The following is a 19,235-nucleotide window of genomic DNA, read 5'->3' as shown; positions in this document are numbered from 1 at the left end:
TTTTTCTTTGCAGATGATGACAATATTTACTGTTAGTTAAGAAAGGCTATGTCGTTATTTAAGTATTTGTTGCAGTTCCTTTTGACAGTATGTCTTATGTCGCATAGTATAATGACTGAATGTTTTGGAAAAGACAGCTAGAGTACACACATATTAAGTACACGTTTCATTACCTGTTAATTTGAAGTTCACTATTTTTCAGCATAATATGCATTTCTTCTTTCAGCTCAATAATCCATTTTGTATTTTTTCCAGGAGAAGCTTTTCGTGACATAATATGCTATAAGTAGTGAGTTATTAAACCTGTTGTAGTACTTTAATTTTTTTACCCAGTTGTGTCTATCATTTATGAATGTGATCACATATACTGTACTTAGTTCATAACCTTGCTACAGCTGACTCATGACGAATGACGTTAATACTCCTTATTTCCAGCAATAAGTCAAAAGCAAATATTTTCATGCCCCAGCAATTAATTATCGATGCCAGTGCAATGCATTGCTAGCAAAAAAAAATTATTATTATTAAGGGTCCCAACTATTACCAGTATACAACTAAATAATGCTACCAGGTTAAGATATATTTTTAGTCCTAAAGATAACGCAAAGTTTCTGTGTATTGATTGCATTATGTCTATGTGTTATTGGACTACCGACCTTGAGTAATAGTTCCAATGTCTTACATTTTAAATATGTCTTATGTCACTTACATGATATCGTATATGAACACCAGTAACTTCATGCTACACTCAATAACTCCTGTTTTAAATGATGACTTGTGAATAACACTGAATAATGTTTTGTAATACTATATGAATACTTTGTAACTGGCCAATGTATACCACTGATTCAGTCAGATGAGTTATGAATAGTGTTTCGTAATACTCAATAATGTTCATATGGGTTGATACACTAATGTAATTCTATGATGACTAGCATAAGACTTAATGTGTCCTTCACCTTCTGACTAATTACTGCAATATCCGTTCATCCTGTCCATCCTCATGATCATGGAGCACTATATTGGTTTTTGCACTAATTCTACGTTGCTGTAAGAGTATGGATTCTACAAGAATATGGTGCTGACATATCAAGCTGTCCACCACCTTGAACGATGGAGATGTTATTATGGTCCTACTGTTTGGTGTACCTAATGTACTACCAAAATGATAACATTGAATATTAATACAACATTTCAGTGTCTTGGCTACACTAATAAATACTTCAGGGAAGAGAACTTCAGATTGTCTCACTTGGTGTTGTGCTTCTGTAGAAAGATATGGACTTTCAGTGCAGCTACGTGCGACCTACTGTGCTACAACCATGATGCAATCCTTCCCATTCCTTTCCTAGTTCCTGTAAAATAGTAAAGGCTTATACAGTGCATTTAAATTCTTGTAAAATGATGTTTTGTACACAGTGCATGTGCACTTCGTCTAATTTCTTAATATGTTCTCCACTTATCAATGATGTATATACTCTGTGATTGTAGCCTTAGTAAACTAAATAGATTATAGAAAAGTTTGTTGCTCATGGCAAGTCCAATTGACTCATCATCGCTGCCAAATTTTTGCCCCCCCAGTGGAGGGTTCTGTAAGAGGTCCATAATTAGAGAACTTGTTGCTAGCGCACTCGAGCTGATGTAATTTCGATGTACTGCTCACGCGCTGCCTGCAATATGTAAGCTAGAAGAGAATCTGAGACCAAAGAGTAGTATTGACTGCAGTAGGTACTGTGTAGCAGTAGCAGTTAGTTGATGGTAGCGAGCTGTCGTATCTGGTGTATCGTGTTGGCTGGGCTGGTCGTGTGCAGCGATGGCAGAGCCTGAGCGTTGTAGGATAAGGTAAAAGCAGCCTCGCGCATATGTAGTATTGTTAATCAAGTCCCATGTAAATGTTTAAAAGAAGGATCTGTTAATAATAATCTTTCTCATAAAAAGTAACTTTTGACATTAATCTCAATTCAAACAATTCAATAATTTCTCCAATCCTTGGCCATCCCGATTATTGAAAAGAAAAATCAGTTCTTCCCTTTTATATAAGACAAATCTATCGGCCAGCATTGCACTTAGCTGCGCCAGGAAAAATATCTTATAGGAGCAGATATATACGCGTTATCCGGCGACCTAATTAAGGTAAGGTTTTTCAGCTTATTCAGAATGATGTATCAGGGCCATGACGCAGCATTGCTGACGTCCAAAATTTACCAGGTTAACTTGACTGTCAATTATTGAAAGGTTATAGGTTTGTCACATTGTATTATATTTTCACTGTTGGGTAGTTACGCTAAATGAGAGTACTATTCATATTATTATATTTTATTTTTGTGGTGAGGTTACAATGTCACAGAAGAAGCTGAGTAGCACTGTCACTGTGGTGTAGCGGTTATGATAGCAGGCTGTTGAATGGAATGTTGTGAGTTCAGAACTCACCTGAGCTATATTACTTTGATTTCTATATTCGGTTCAAGGTCATTCTAGAAGTATCCACAAGGATCATTGTACTGGAATGTTTTGTAATTTTATGTAAATACCGTATGTGTTCTGGTCGGAGGCAGTTCGCTCCAGACTCTTGTATGTGGCAAGTGTTGAATAAACCTTCGTTAAGTGAAGTTAGTGTTTATCATTCATCTAATTACACCTTCTTCTATATTGACTTTATTCTGGTGGAGGCGCTGGGTATTGGAAAATGTGATAGCGCACATATCGACGACACATTCGCTACCATCAGGCCACGACTCAGCCGCGGTGGCGAGAAACCCGAGTTCAACAGATTGCAATATATCTTAGACAGAAGAAGAAGAGGACCTTACGATGACAGCAACTATGTGTCACCACATGAGACATCCTTCCGGGTTCTCTGGTGACGATGGCCAAGATCCAAACAAGTGGCTGAAGGTTTATGAGAGTACAGCCAAATTTAACAGATGGGATGACACCATGTGTTTGGCTAACGTATTTTTCTACTTGGAGGGCACTTCCAAGCGATAGTATGAGAACAACGAGTAGAAGCTCACAAGCTGGGAAGTATTCCTAGGGGTACTGCGCAAGTATTTCGGTGATACACAGTGACGGAAGTGCAAGGTTGAAGATAAATTAAAGTGCAGGGCACAGCGCCCAGGAGTAACGACAGCTTCCTACATTCAAGACGTCTTGGGGCTGTGTAAAATAATGGATACTAGAATGAAGAAGTAAGATAAGGTTGCACATCTCATGAAAGGTGTTGCTCAGGACATGTATCAAGCCATACTCCTGAAAGAGGTTTCGATAGCAAACGACTTCATGAAATGGTGGCAGTATGTCGAGACTGTGCATCAAAAAAGAATTACACACAAAAAAGTTTGAACGGCTTCCAAACGTCGTACCGATGCCTCTGATGGAGGATGCAACTGATTTAACAAGTGTTCTTCGTCAGATAGTGAGAGAGGAAGTTCAGAAGGCCCTTGGATTGCACGGCGAGCAGAAATCCGAGACGCTTCAAGAGAGCATAAGGGAGGAAGTGGAACAGACAGAAAAATGGCTCTGAGCACTATGGGACTTAACATCTATGGTCATCAGTCCCCTTGAACTTAGGACTACTTAAACCTAACTATTCTAAGGACATCACACAACTCCCAGTCATCACGAGGCAGAGAAAATCCCTGACCCAGCCGGGAATCGAACCCGGGAGCCCGGGCGTGGGAAGCGAGAACGCTACCGCACGACCACGAGCTGCGGACGTAGAACAGACATTGAACCCAATCTCTCGTCCTTCATATCCCTTCAAAACGGTGGAAAAGTCGAAACCCAGGCGAAGTTACGTTCCTACAATGCCGCATGAGGAAACTGTTTGGACACCAAGGAAGACCGAAGTCTGGAGGACTCAGGATAACCAACCAATATGTTTCCACTGCGGACGACGAGGACATGCTTTGCGCTATTGTCGAGAAAGGCGGCGGATGTTTGATGACGCCCGGGCCAGAAGGCAGCAGACCGATCTTAGCCAACGCCAACTCCGGGACGATGAAGGTGAACAAGGATATTTGGGTGCAGGACGATGTAGGTCACCATAGCCGCAAGCTAGCCACTTTGGGGGGGGGGGGGGGGACGCTCCATAACACGCCGATCAAGGCCTCCAACGTCCTTTAGAAGCTCCAGCCGATCACCTAGCCACCGCAACCTGGAAAACTAAAGGGTGTGACTTTCCTTGGAGGTGAGGCCGCAGAAGAGAAATATCCTCCACCGTCGATCAGTACAAAAATGACAGGAAACTGCGTCGATATCCTAATGGATGGCCGACCAGCCCAAGTTCTTGTGGACGCTGGAGCATTATATTCAGTCATTTCGGAGAAGTACCGTCGCCAGTTGCAGAAAACTGTATTCCTCGACAGCAAAACATCTCTGCTAAAGGTGGCTAATGAGAAATATGTAAAACCTACAGGAAGATGTGTCATTCATGTGTGTATAAGTGGTCATGCACAGCCCTTAGAATTCACCGTCTTACAAAAGTGTAGTCATGACGTCATCCTCGGCTGGGACTTTTTGAAAGCCTTTCAGGCAATTGTAAAATGTGGTCGATCGAAGATTATGCTAGACAAGTGTGTGAAGATTATGTGTGCTGGATGAAGTGATCATTCCTGCAGTCAGTGCTAGAAAGGTAACTGTCATGTGTCACGCCATGCATCAAACCATGGATTTTGTAGTGGGATGTAAGAGAAGTATACCACTGAAGAATAACTTGGTCATCACTCTGTCGTCTGGTTTAAGAACGGATTAGGTGAATTGTGGATAGTTAACAATCGCTGGGAACTGCAGATCCTTCCAAGACGCATATGCGTAGCAAACGCTGAGCCGTTACTTGCAGAAGAGCTGAGCGTCATAGAAACCTTCCATGCCGAGTCTGTGGGTGAAATTAGTGCTACCAGTATGAGACAAGATCTTCCAGCTCGGCCGCTGTGAGAGAGCACTTCTCAGCACTTCAGTACGGAACCACACTGCTGCTACGATCGCAGGTTCGAATCCTGCCTTGGGCGTGGATGTGAGTGATGTCCTTAGGTTAGTTAGGTTTAAGTAGTTCTAAGTCTAGGGGCTGATGACTTCAGAAGTTATATCCCATAGTGCTTGGAGCCATTTATTCCAGCTCCACTGTCACCAGATCTCACTAAGGGATAACAGAAGAAGCTACTTGTCATTCTTCAAGAGTTCTCTGAATGCTTCAGTCCACAGGTGAAGAGCAAATTTGCGATTGAGCAACTGGAATGAGGTGCTACCTTTTGTGACGCTTGTCTACAACAACGCTAAACAAGATACCACAGGATTTATGCCATTTTGCTTGGACGTGAGACGACTTCAACGATGGACACTGTGTTTCCGTTACATCCTGATGGCGTGGACGACGACTACATCGGACAGGTGTTAACCAGAGCTGAGTATGCTGCAGGCTCCGCAAGCTGCAGGCTCAAGAAAACGATCGCCGAAGGTATGACGCGAGCCACCGCCCTGTTGTCTACCAGCCTGATGACCTCCCCTGGATCTCACTCCTGTTCCGAAGGTTGGTCTCTCTGAAAAGCTCCTCAGGCGCTACTTTGCACCTTATGTTGTAAGACAGTTTCCTGATGTCAATTATGAAGTTGAAGATTTCGACCCAGACACAAGGCGAAGAAAGATCAGAGATACTGTCCATGTCCTTCAAATGAAGCTCTGTAAGGATCCTGCAACCTAGGGTAAATTCGAGGCTCCAGAAACAGGTGATGAAGAGCGTAGCGGCAATGGAAGTTACAAGATCACCCCCAGGGCGGACATCAGTCATCGGGAGTCGGAGTATGCAGGACCGATGACTCGTTCCCGGAGTAGGAGGACGGAACACCGAGACGCTGTTCGATTAAGAAGCGACCAATGTCGCAGAACAAAACTGAGTAGAGCCGTTACTGTGGTGAAGCGGGTTTAATACTACACTATTGCATGGAGGGTCGTGAGTTCAATACTCAACTGAACTGTGACATTTTAATTTCTATATTCGGTTCGAGGACAGTCTGGAAGTATCACACATATTGAGAATCATTGTACTGGAATGTTCTGTAAATGTATATACACCGTATTTGTTCTGGCCGGGGCAGTTCGCTCCCTGTTCTTGTATGTGCAAGTGCTGAATAACCCTTCGTTACGTGAAGTTATTTTTCGTTATTCATCTAATTTTTCTTATACTGGCAATGGGAATCAGTTTGTCCATATATAGTGTATTTGAAGACAAAGTAATTATGGCCCAGGACAATTGTGTGTAAATGAAGGAATCCATTAATTTTTGTGAATCTAGCTGAGAGAACATCCGGAAGTTGGATTCAATAATAAGATCCATCTGTTTAATGCACATGCTTACGATGTCGAGACATGCTAGATTCGTATCACTGGATACATGTTTGAAGTGCGTAATTAACTCCTCTCTGTTCTTGATGGCATGGTCATCATGGAAAAAATAATGCTTACTGCGGAAACTTTGCAATTCCCTAGTCAGTAAGTGGGCGTTCTCGGATTCATCGGTATTGAAGTTCTTTTTTAAGAAATGGGGAAGATAACGCATCTGTTTCTTCTTAATTTCCGTGACAAACTTAGCTGTGGGGTTAAATGACTATGTTTTGAACGTAGGGGTGTGTGCGTGTGAAAATTATCTCCCGTTCTTGCTGTTTCCAGTATGACACCTAAAGATGGGCTTATAAGATCCCGAAACCGGTCGTTTGATAGTAAATGAACTTTACAACAGAAGAGGTATTTTCAACTTCTGGTAATCTACCTGGACTATGCAACGGTAGCCCTCAACCACCAGTGCGATCATCACTTCTTCTCATTCCACAGACACTGACAGTCGGCCACTTCGAATCACGGGGCTTAATTTCAGTCGGAACGCGGAGGAACGACCCTCCGGCATCTCCTAGGGAATTATTATACAATTCGCTGCAACAAATCAGCACCGAATATTTAAATACTGCAATTGTGTCAAATCACAATATACTTATAATTTTTAAAGGATGTTATAATCGCCGTTGACTGTAGAAGTTATTTAATTCACTAGTGCTGTTTCGCCGGCCTCTATGGCCGAGCGGTTATAGGCGCTTCAGTCCTTAACCGCGTTGCTGCTACGGTCGCAGGTTCGAATCCTGCCTCGGGCATGGATGTATCTGATGTCATTAATTTTTAAGTAGTTCTCAGTTTAGGGGACTGATGACCTCAGATGTTAAGTCCCATAGTGCTTAGAGATATTTGAACCATTTGAACTATTGCTGTTTCGGCCTCTGGGAAATTTTCAAGTGGTGCTGCAAAAGAGTTTACTTCAGCACATCACAGACTTTAAAATCATCCGTCAGGAATACATGTGTTCGTCAAAAATAAGTCTTTTCACACAATGTACAGAGTTTCGCACTCATTTGATGTTACTGCTTTTCTTCAGTGGAAAGGCCTCTATTTGACGCTGACAAGTATAGGCGTTAGAGGATTTTAAAGTCTGAAATGCGGTGAAGCAAAATCTCTATAATGCAACCTGAAAATGGCCCAAAGAGCGAAACCGCAAGAAGTGAAATAAATAACAGTTAACGGCGAGTATAACGCCCTTTGTAAAATTCTACATGACTGTGAATCCCAGCTATGAGAAGTTCATTACAATTTGCCGCTGCGCCGGGCATATTAACGTCAGAATGGGCGACCAGTGCGATACGATGATGATGTTTGGTCTGTGGAGAGCTGAACTGCTTGGTCATCAGCGCCAGTTTTTATACAATCCAATCGAGCCACTGTCATCAATGATGATCAAGATGATGATGATAACGACGAAATGATGAGGACAATACACACACTCAGTCCCCGGGAAGAGAAAATCCCCAACCTGGCCAGGAATCAAACCCGGGACCCTGTATCCAAAGGTAGCAACGCCAGCCACTAGACCAGGAGCTGCTGAGCAGTGTGATGCGAAGGCAGCACGTTGGGGAGAGGCGCTATTGGTTTGTTGGTTGTTTGGTTGATTTGTGGGAGAAGACCAAATAGCGAGGTCTTCGATCCCATCACATTAGGGAAGGACGGGGAAGGAAGTGGGCCGTGCCCTTTCAAAGGAACCATTACAGACGTACTATTGTATGTGCAGGTTTTTGCATGTATTTGAGTGTAAGTGTGTGTGAGTGAGTCAATATGTGCACAATATACTCAAAACACACGGAGTTCCGTTCCGGAGTTGTGACTTTCGGTACGTATCACCTTTTGTTACGACTGCCAGCAATCTCTGCGATCTAGCAGCATGGGGGCGTCTCGTGGTTTGATTATAAGAAATTATGGTTTAAAATTTACTTTGCAGAACAGTATTTCTCGTTGTTTTATCTCACAAGGTTTCAAAAAGTGATTTTTATGGCTCCTTTCGGGGGGAAGAGAGGCGAAGCTTGTATAGCTGAAGAGGTGCGTTCCGTAACCTATAATTTTTGCTACCAAGTGCTTTTCATCTTTAATTTAGACTTGTTTGAGCTCAGTGTAAAGGTCTGTGCCACCTCATTATTGCGCTGTATGATGAGGCATTGTCGGTATATATTCCCACCAACTACGCGTCGATTGTTGCTGCGTTGTTGTTCTTGCATTGTACAAAAGTAATTGTTAAACGATATTCCACTAACTAAATTCGCAGCGCTATTTTGTTTCCGCTCCCCTATCGGCGTGCCCTGTGGTACTGTGGCATGCGATTTCAATACTTACCTGAACTGCAGCCATGTACCTGCAACAACCAATAGAGAATGCTTTTTTTTGTAGATGGTAATCAAAACTTTATAGTTACTCATCGCACGTCATCTGTTGTGTTGCCGTTGATTACGGAAGCAGTGTTCTGAGCTGCAGATTCTATAGCAAGCTTCCAATTTCGGCGTGTGCTAGGTAATACTTCCTTTCACGACGGTGCCATTGTCACCGCTCACACTTTTCTCCCTGCTGCTCTTGTTCGCCGAAATGAAGCCGTCCACGAGGAACAATAAACAACCAGATACCGCCTCCACTACGTGAAGGCCCGTGTTCTGCAGCAGCCTTTTGTTTCCGCCGCTCAAACAGCTGAACAACACGGAAGGAGGACTGCAAAAAACGGCTCGCTAGTTCCGCATCAAACGTAGTAGCTTTGGCGGACTGAACTATTATTTAGACTAGGCGAACTGCGAACGTTCTACGTGAAATGATGTCTGTCCCGGCATGTGTTTCTATCGGATAGAATGCCCACAAAACAACTGTGTGCGGAGCGCGGATATTGCAGTTTAGAGGCAACTCATAATAAATGACCATTCAACAAATATTGCATTCCTAATCTCAAGAAAAACCATCGAGGGTTCTCGATACTGTTTCCAAGGAAATGAGTTGTTATTCTGGTATTTGGAACATATCCTTCGGTGTAGATTTAAAATAAAGTTGTTAACTCAGTACGATTTCAGGATTAAGTTCGTTGAAATACGTAATAAATTTAAGCTACGTAACTAAGCTAGCAATTCTGGTAGTAATATCACTTTTTTTCCAAAAAATAAATAAAATTATATTTTTTATCAAATGTGAAGCAGTCTTCGTACTGAAACTCACAACAACAGTGATATCATCAGCAACAAAGATAACAACATTATCAGGGATAAGGATCGTATCGTGGACACTGAATGATAAAGCAAAGAAAGCAACACATTGTGGTGGTAAGTGTATCGTTTAGAAGTACTATTTCGCAGTTACGCCTGCAGAGCTCCCAGATGAAGTAGCTGGTTTTATCAGTAACGGCGGGATTTCGTTTTCTACCACATTTCATATGTTCCTTATTCCTCACACGTACAGGGTGAGGATTACTGAACTATATGAAGAAAAACGTAAATTATTTACTAATTACGGTGTACAGATACTTTATTCAACATGTAAACTTCTCTACAGATTTTCAGATTTAGGTTATGACGTTTTCGATACTCCAGTCATCATTGGAAATGAAATGGTGCAGAAGAATAGCGAAATTCTGCATGATCTGCTGATGTGTCGAGATATCGGTGCTGTCCATGACCTCATGATTGGCTGTTTTCAACTCAGCAATTACCGGCAGCGGTGGCCGTGCGGTTCTAGGCGCTCAGTTCGGAAGCGCGTGACTGCTACGGTGTGAGGTTCGAATCCTGCCTCGGGTATGGATGTGTGTGATGCCCTTGTGTTAGTTAGGTTTAGGTAGTTATAAGTTCTTGGGGACTGATGACCTCAGATGTTAAGTCCCATAGTGCTCAGAGCCATTTTTGACCTCAGCAGTTGTTTGGCAGTTATTGCTGTACACCTCGCCTTTAACGGAGCCGCACAAAAAGGAGTCGTACGTGTTCAAATCTGGAGAATAGGGCGGCCAATCGAGGCGCACGCCAGTGCCCTCTGTGTACCCCAGAGCTAGAATGCGGTCCCCAGAGTTCTGCTCCAGCGCGTCAAAAACTCTTCTGCTTCCATGGGATCGAGACCCGTCTTCCATGAAACACATCTTCCCGAAATCAGGGTCACTTTGGATAAAGGTGATAAAATCATCTTCCAAAACCTTCACTTATCTTTCGGTATACACCGTACCGTCAAGAAATATCGCTCCGATTGTCCACTGGACGTTGCGCACCACACAGATATCCATTGAGGGTGAAGAGATTTATCGATCTCGAAATGCGGGTTCTCAGTCCCCCAAATGCGCCAATTCCGCTTGTTGATTATCCCATCCAAATGAAAGTGAGCTTCGTCACCAAACCATACCATGCAGCGCATACTAATTCCTATGACTCTCCGCGGCCAACCGTGCCGTCTGAACATTCTAGCGCAAACCATTCAGAAGTTTTGACGATTTTATTTAAAATAGTTGAATAACTGTCATCCTGTATCAAGGATTATATTTCCATATTAACATTTCACTGTATGTAAAACGTTGGTTGTGGCACGTTCTTTTTTTTTTACCAGTTCTTTCCGTGCTGGTAACACGATACCCAACATGAAATGACCAAATACAAATCGCCTCACGTTTGGTTTCAATTGGTTGGTACAGAGTTAATACCCAGAGGGAAAGAATGCAGAAAGACCTACAATAAGTAAAGCACTATTAATGTCTTACAGGGGCTGCCAAAGTAAGGAAGGGACATAAAAATGGTATAAAATCATTTAATTGCCGCTGACGGGGCTAGCCTTATTGCTGTTGTGTGTTCTATCCTTGGCGGTGAACGTTTGTCCTGACACTGAAGATTTTCGCAAGGAAGGACGTGGTAGGTTTTGTAATGGGTGGGACACCGCCCGTTGACATTGGATCGATTCAGGGGGTTATATCTACAGACCTAGAAGCCCCAAAATATTCACGGACTTGACACACCCACAGAAAAAAGTATGAAGGTCTTTTACGTTGCTCAAAATAATGACATGGCCACTCAGGAAGTATGACATTTTAGAACTAAAGTCTTACCCAGTCTGTCATAGTGGAAGAATTGCCTCCAATGATTTCAGAGTTACAAGAATGTACTCTGCAACTGGTAAGTTTTCACTCATGTTTGGTTTGCATCTTCAATGTCTTGAATCGACTGAACAAACGGTGCAGCTGCTGCTTTATTTTATTTCGGCGTGAAACTCACAAGCCCATCAGTTAGAACTTGAAAGAATTTCAACCTTAATATTTCGGATTGTGCTAAGGATTTAGAAAATGATGGTACTTTCCGGCTTTCTTCCTCAGAGAAATCTAAAGAATCCAATTTTCCTAGACATATATGGTCCATTTCAAACCCCGAATAGAAGAGGGGAGGCTGACTTAGTACTACTGCCTTCTTATAAAAAGGCAGTTGCCGGTATACGAGGGCTGCACGTAAATGTGAAAACACAACAAGAAATGGACGTTTGGACATAAATGCAGATACTAGCATAGCCTGAATTTTGCTCTGTTGTATCTGACTACGAGCGGCACCTGTACAGCGGCCCCGATACCTCGGAGCAGGGAACCGCGCGACTGCTACGGTCGCAGGTTCGAATCCTGCCTCGGGTATGGATGTGTGTGATGTCCTTAGGTTAGATAGGTTTAAGTAGTTCTAAGTTCTAGGGGACTAATAACCACAGATGTTAAGTCCCATAGTGCTCAGAGCCATTTGAACCATTTGAACCTCGGAGCAGTATTCTCTGTGGCCGACAGTGCACTATGCCATAGGTAAGTAAATTCGGAAGTGGCGAAATGTTTAGTACTCTTATGGTGGGTCCTTCTGTAACCAAGACAGCTGAAGTGTTTGCTGTTTCAAAAGACACCGTAGCGAAGATTTACACAGCACACAGAGAAAGCGCAGAAATGTCATCCCTTAATTCACAACTTGAACGACAGTGTTCGTTGAGTGATACTGATAGATTTCAATTAAAGAGGACTGTGACGAAAGACATCTGCAAACGATACTGAAAAACTGAATATCACATTCGCGAACCCACTCAGGAACAAAAAACACAAAATGAAGTTTCATAAGCTGGGAAATGCACAGCTGGAGCTCCAAAACCACTCTTTATTGAGGCAAATGTCCAGGACATAGAAACATGGTGCTGCAGCCATAGAAGCTGGACTGTGTACCAATGGAAGAAAGTCATTTGGTCGGATGAGTATTGTTCACGCTATTTCTAACTTCTGGCCAGTTTACAACACAAGAGTGAAACATGGTGGGGGTTAAGTGGTGATTTGGGCTGCCGTATAGAGCTGTTCAATGGCCCCCATGGTTACTCTGAAAGGTCGCTTTGCTGTCATCAAATATGTGACCATGTTGACTGATTAGGTCCTTCTCATGGGAGAATATTGCTTCCCCTATGGTGAAGTGTTCCATGACGATGGTGGCCCTCGCAGAGTACAGGGCTGGTTTAATGGCGAGTTGAGGAATTGTCACATCTGCCCTGGGCACCACAATCACCAAACCCCAATGTTTTTCAGGATTTGTGCTCTTTTGTAGAGAGTGGTCGCTAGCCGATCCACCATCATTATAGACACTTGCCACTACTTTTCTGAACGAATGATATAGAATTGCTTTGGAAAACACACAGCTCCTTTATCTAGCCACTGCGAGACCATTGAAAGCGGTTTTCAACACTACCTGTTTTTCTGCACCATATTAGGCATTCAAATGGATTGTGTTACAACATATTTGTCTACCTGCTGCGGAACGCTTGGCACCAGAAAGAGAATGTAAGAAAAATGCACAGATGAAAAACAGAAAAGGAAATACACTCAAGTGAATGAATTGTGGAAGAAATGTGTAATAGAAAGGATTGCTGTAATAAATAAGGAACGAACAATACAAAGATTTGAATAAACCAGACCGCTTCGACTATTAGAATTCTTTATTCTAGAACACGACCGGTTTCGCAAATTAAATTTGCATCTTCAGTTGTTTCAAGTACCTGAAGATGCAAATTTAATTTGCGAAACCTGTCGTGCTCTCCAGTCCCCAATAAAGAATTCTGGCAGCCGCAGCGGTCTTGTTTATTCAAATCACGGCTGTGGTTGCCCTACATATAAAGTAGTGGAAACAATACAATCTAGAAAACTCTCCATGAAGACTACAAGTTAGAATAACTGCTCTCGCAAAGATTTTGATGATGAGTCATATTCCGTTCCAGAAAGTAAATTTGGTGTTTGGGTGACTGGAAATGACGACACTGCTTATCTTTTTGTGAGCGTATATGTGCAGAGAACTACCGTGCAACTGCGGATGAAATATATTTCAACGTTACGAGTATGTAGGCAGCCTAATCGGCTGCCTAGCATTGGTATGAAGAGAGATGAAATTGTACTGCTGGACGCCAGCGGGCATAAGGGAACAGGGTGCGCAGTGGAAGGTACAGGCGACACGTACGGCAGAGTCCAGGCACAAACCCAAGCAGTGTCGTCGGAATTGGATAAATCGCAAAGCTGGAAATTTCAGCAATGGCTACTTCGCTTACAGAACGCGGAATAAGTGCGACATATCCAATGGCACAACAATGCTTTCAGTGTCTTCAAAACTACAGAAGGTAATGTTCCACAATTAATGAACATTTCGAGAATGAAGCTCTGAAAAATAACTTTGCATTGCTTCATGCAATTTCAACAAACGATATCTCCTATGTGATAGCACTGCATGATATCTACCATACCAGAAAGCAACTCATTTGTATCTAATTTATTTATTGACTTATGACGTATTTTATATCTTTTTTTCATTATACAAATCATTGTCAGATCATTGTATTCTCCACCGTTACACAACAAATGAATGCAGCATGAATACCTCATATTTTGTAATACTTGCTTATTTATTTAGTGATCAGTGAACTATTTCGCCAGTAACTTTAAACAAATGTTGATTGAAAGTGATGTAGAAAAACTGTGGTAATTTAAGACTGCTCAATCGTGTGTAGTAGCAGACATCACAACTGGAAAGAGAATAAAAAGACGCTTCTGTGAAGAAGGAATAAGTAATCTTTCCAGCAAAGTTTGACAAGTCGTAGTCATTTAATGTGAGTACACTTGCGCAGGAGTACTAGTTTATTTTTTTATGAACACGCCTCTGTTCGTAATTATTGTGAGTGATCCGAGTGTGATCGAGTATTTATAACATTTTTTTCATTGAAGTATTGTGGTAATGTGTTAGCTTAGACCAGAAAGTGCTCTTCTTGAGTCAGATCATGTTTGTAGAGTTTAAGAACTTTGTATTTTTGGTGGAGACTGTCTTCAGTCAATGGAAAAGCAGACAGTAGCGGAAAACTGCAGGAGTCAAGTGGAGACTGGGACTCATCGCCTGAAGACCTCAAGGGAGAGATTCTGGACACTTTACGTCGAGATCTTGAGGAATGTAGTCTTCCCTGAGGTAACGTGCATGATTTGGTTGTATAGGTGACAGATTCTGGGTGGTGAATGTCCGCTACCATACTACAACTTCTGAAGCGACATTCTGTTTCGAGAAGTGTAAAAGTGCTCTAATGTAGGACACTTAACTTTTTCCGTTTCTATGACGGAACTGAGGGTAGACAGAGTATGAGTTACTAATCTTTGTACAATGAGTGTTAATTTGTGAAGTGTCATGTAAAACTCTAAACTTTTTTGAGGTGACGAATATTTTATGTATTGTGATCACGAAAAGGTCTTGGTTTTCATGTGTGAATATTTTGTTTGCCGCTTTGCTACCATTCTCTTAAATGTGTTCACGTAATATTGCTGTATTTGATAAGGGTATTGTCTGTCTGTATTTTAACTGAACATCGTTGGACCACTTTCAGTGTATTTAAAATGTCATTCCTTGACTAAACGTTATTCAACATAATTCTCAGCTGTCTACATCAATTAAAGGCCTTAGACCAGAGCTCTTGTTATTCAATTACGCATTTAAATTTTATTTTGTTTTCTGTGCATTTTATTAAGTCACAATTCTTGACAGTGCCTAGACTATTTGACTACACGTTATTATTTGCAGCGAATTAGCTGTGAGGTATGAAAGCAGGCGCTCTTGGCTCAACAGTGTGGCCAAATCGACCGATTCTTTTTTCTACTGATCCGTACACAGCCAAAGTACAGGTAAAGACGCATATGGTCTGCTTGTATGGGATGCTGTTTAGTACAGCAACTACACTGGCAGTAACCATTACGTACCGTCGCAATGTGGGTGCTCCCTGAAATGCAGGCGTACAAGAAGGTGCTGTTAGACTGAGACTTACGTGTCTGATTTTTTTTTAAATAGAAGTTTCGAGGTATTCAAACTATGTAAACTTGATGCACATTTTAATTACGTTTGATTTAATGAACGTCTATTTATTTTAATTCCGGCTGAATATTTGGGACCCAGGCCATGCTGATCTTATTATTAGCACTGTATATAATTGAAACCTAACCTGGTGCACATATGAGTTGGTACATTGAGATAGTTACCCTGGAGGTTAACGCTCTCCAAGCGTTCCTGTTTTTTAGGCGTGGTAAAGTGTAGACGTGTAGGCGTACCTCCAGAAAGTCTGGAACAATTTCCACCCAACCTGGTGCATTTAAATTCTGCCTAGAAACTCATAGTGCTGGGATGAGACATATTACCATGCTTAGTGGTGAGGTGCACGTATAGAGGTGGTAATTATAAGGATCCCATGACTGAATGGGGACAACGGTGATGACATTTAAAACATAGGGAGATAGAGACATATTTTGCAACAAAGTTTCATGATATTATTAAATGAATGCTTGTGATCATAATTTAGCTGAGTAAAGACGTAATTCCTTGTTAGCTATGTAAGGGAACAAGAATTAATTAATGAGCAGGAAACTTGACCTCTTAGAAATCTTTTATGTGACTGGATAACAAATTTACAAGAAATCGGAGCTTTCTATTCTAGTTACAGCGGCATGAACATTCCATGTGCATCGCGTTATTGGGCAGCATGAACCAGTCTACAGCTCCTTACGTTTACCCTAGGAGAGCTACTGCTTAGCTGTATACCTTAGGTGTATCGTGAAATACCAACTCAAGATCTAGTGAATGAGTTCTGTTTGGTGAAAAGAACTATGATCTGTTTGGATATCCGGTCTAAGGCGCTGCAGTCATGGACTGTGCAGCTGGTCCCGGCGGAAGTTCGAGTCCTCCCTCGGGCATGGGAGTGTGTGTTTGTCCTTAGGATAATTTAGGTTAAGTAGAGTGTAAGATTAGGGACTGATGAACTTAGAGGTTAAATCCCATAAGATTTCACACACATTTTTTGGTTGGATATCCCTTATTCTTGTATTTTATCTGCTAGGTGACTACCAGCTCTTAAAATAGAAGAAGAAAATAAGATAAGGTTTCCACGCCCAATCGATGAAGGTCATTAGAGTGGACCACAAACTCGGGGTGCAGAAGGATAGGAACAGAAGTAGGATGTAGTTTTTCAAACTAACCAACTCTCTGCTGGTGCCCGAAGATACAAATTTTAGTGGTTGTGAAGTTAAGTTGGCGTCATTACTATTGCAAACTGAAAGCGATTATGTTCCTTCTGTTCACATTTGTAGCATGCACTATACTAGGACAGCTGTTGTCAAAAGGACGAAAGTATCTGTATCTCAGAGGGACTGCTTTCAATCAATGTGTACGTCTTCCGAAACCTTACTGTCTGAACGATCCAATTAGACTGCGCACAACAGTGGATCCCTTCGGGTACGTCTCTTCGAAAAGAGGAAGACACCGCTAAAAGTATAATTCGCATCCAGCGTACATCGCCGAACAGCGAACATCTCTGGGAGTTACCAGTAACAATGAACTCCTATGTAATCGAGTAAACGGTCCTAGAAAGAGTATTGTTGGGTACAGATCTGCTTTCTGTAACCCAGTATATCCGTTAAAGTCGACTGTAGCCAATACTCGTACAGCTGATTCAGTAGCAAATTACTTTCTAAGTGACAGATCCTAAAATAAATGAAAATGACTGGAAAATCGCGCGACTACGATCGTCATTTTGAGGCGTGGCGCCTTATATCGCTCCTGTCTAGAGCCTGTGTATCAGGAGAATGACTCATGCGTGCACAGTGACAGATGGTCTGAAGCGGGTTCAGTCGAGAACGTAGTTGTTATTTTCATCCACCAGAGTCCAGTAGTGCACAGACTGAGAAACAGATCAAGAGAATGTTTTGTGTATTGTTCTGTTTATTTCCTGAAGGCTTTTTTTCTTTATTTATGTTTGTACGGTTTTGTATACACTTTTAGTAGTGTGAATGATGCTTGAATGTGGTCTCAAGTAAATATGTGATCATTGTTCTACTGATGAACGCTAAACTAACGAGCTTGAGAAAGTTTTATATCATAATATGTTGAGTAAGTTTATGGTAAAATGACAGCTAATTCGAATGCAAATGAAAATAGTTAATAACGTAAAGTATAAACAAAATATCAGAATGTTAAACATCTATTTCGGGAAAAAGTATAGTTGGAATGTGTGTTGGGTTAGTCATGAAAACCGCGGACAAACGTGGGAGAATAATGTTTTTCTATTCGCCTTAAAGAAAACTGACCAAATAGAACAGAGTATTCTTCGCACATCTTTTCTCTTGGAGATATAGAATGCTTACAGCAGTCTAGAGGGGTCGGAGCCCAGCCTTTCAATGGTAAGGTCGTGTGTAGTATGAGCTCCGAAGTAAGTTATAATTTGCCGGTTTTAGTTGTGCTACATGCCACAAAAGTACTTTAAAGTGAAGGCATATCTATCTCGGTGTGTTTTTTAGCAAGTACGGATTTGTTAAGTAACTTTATGTATGAGAAAATATAATCCGTATTAGTAGCTGTTCATATTTCGGGAAATACGCCTTTAGCAAGGCTAACGTGAATGAAAGTGTTTGTGCTTGACTATGTTAGGATTATCACGGGGCTGGCAGTGAATGCTTAATTCTTGACTTCAGAATATACCGAATTTTTGCCAGTATGTCCCCCTTTAATTCAAAATTAAGACCTTTTCCCGATTTTTAGAATATTTACGTTGTATGCAGCCTGGTGCGAGTTGCAGTACGGTTGATTTCTACTCGACGTTACTACCAGCGACCTGATGCAACGAGTTCACTGGTAGGTGCAGGTAAAAGGGGGAAAGTAACCTCGCCGCCACAACTTGTCCAAAAATAGTTACATTCTTGTAAACCTACTCTGAAGATACAAATAACTAGTTATTTACGAAAGAGATTGTATCTGTACATTATTTTAAACCTATTCAGTTAACATTGTAGTAGGGCAGTCGTTTAATTTAATAGGAAAATACGACATTACCCATTTATACCTTAGCTCTCGTCTGGAAGTGTTATTATATGGAATAAAATCTGCCACCAGCTGCGGAAGGTAGTAGTCAAAACCTCTTGACCTAGGTTTCAGCGCATATAAATGGCCCTTCTTCAGAAGTCTTATTACGTTTTAAGTGATGATCATGATGTTTTGCCAGTCGGATTAGTCATAACTAAAACTGTCTATTGGCGGCACATCACGAGAAGCATATAAAACGAAATACGACTTCTGAAGAAGGTCCATTTGTTTGATTTGAAACCTAGGTCAAGAGGTTTCTTCCGCAACTGGCGGCTGTTTTCATTCCATATATTACATCTGCACAGTCGCTGCTGCAGCCATGTTTAAGATTCGGATGTATTATTGTTTTGCTCTTTGCTCTGTACTAGCTAACTTTTTATATTATCAGCCCCTTCTTTAATGCAATGGCTTCCATTGCCTTCTGCATCCTCATGCTTTTGATCACTGCCTTTCAGGGGCAGTTTTCCATCCAAAGCACAAGAGAGTGTCCTGAAT

The sequence above is a fragment of the Schistocerca gregaria genome, chromosome 2 (genome assembly GCF_023897955.1).
Source record: "Schistocerca gregaria isolate iqSchGreg1 chromosome 2, iqSchGreg1.2, whole genome shotgun sequence".
Classification (NCBI taxonomy): Eukaryota; Metazoa; Arthropoda; class Insecta; order Orthoptera; family Acrididae; genus Schistocerca; species Schistocerca gregaria.
The sequence above is the reverse complement of the archived record's forward strand: the minus strand, read 5'-3'. Positions refer to the sequence as shown.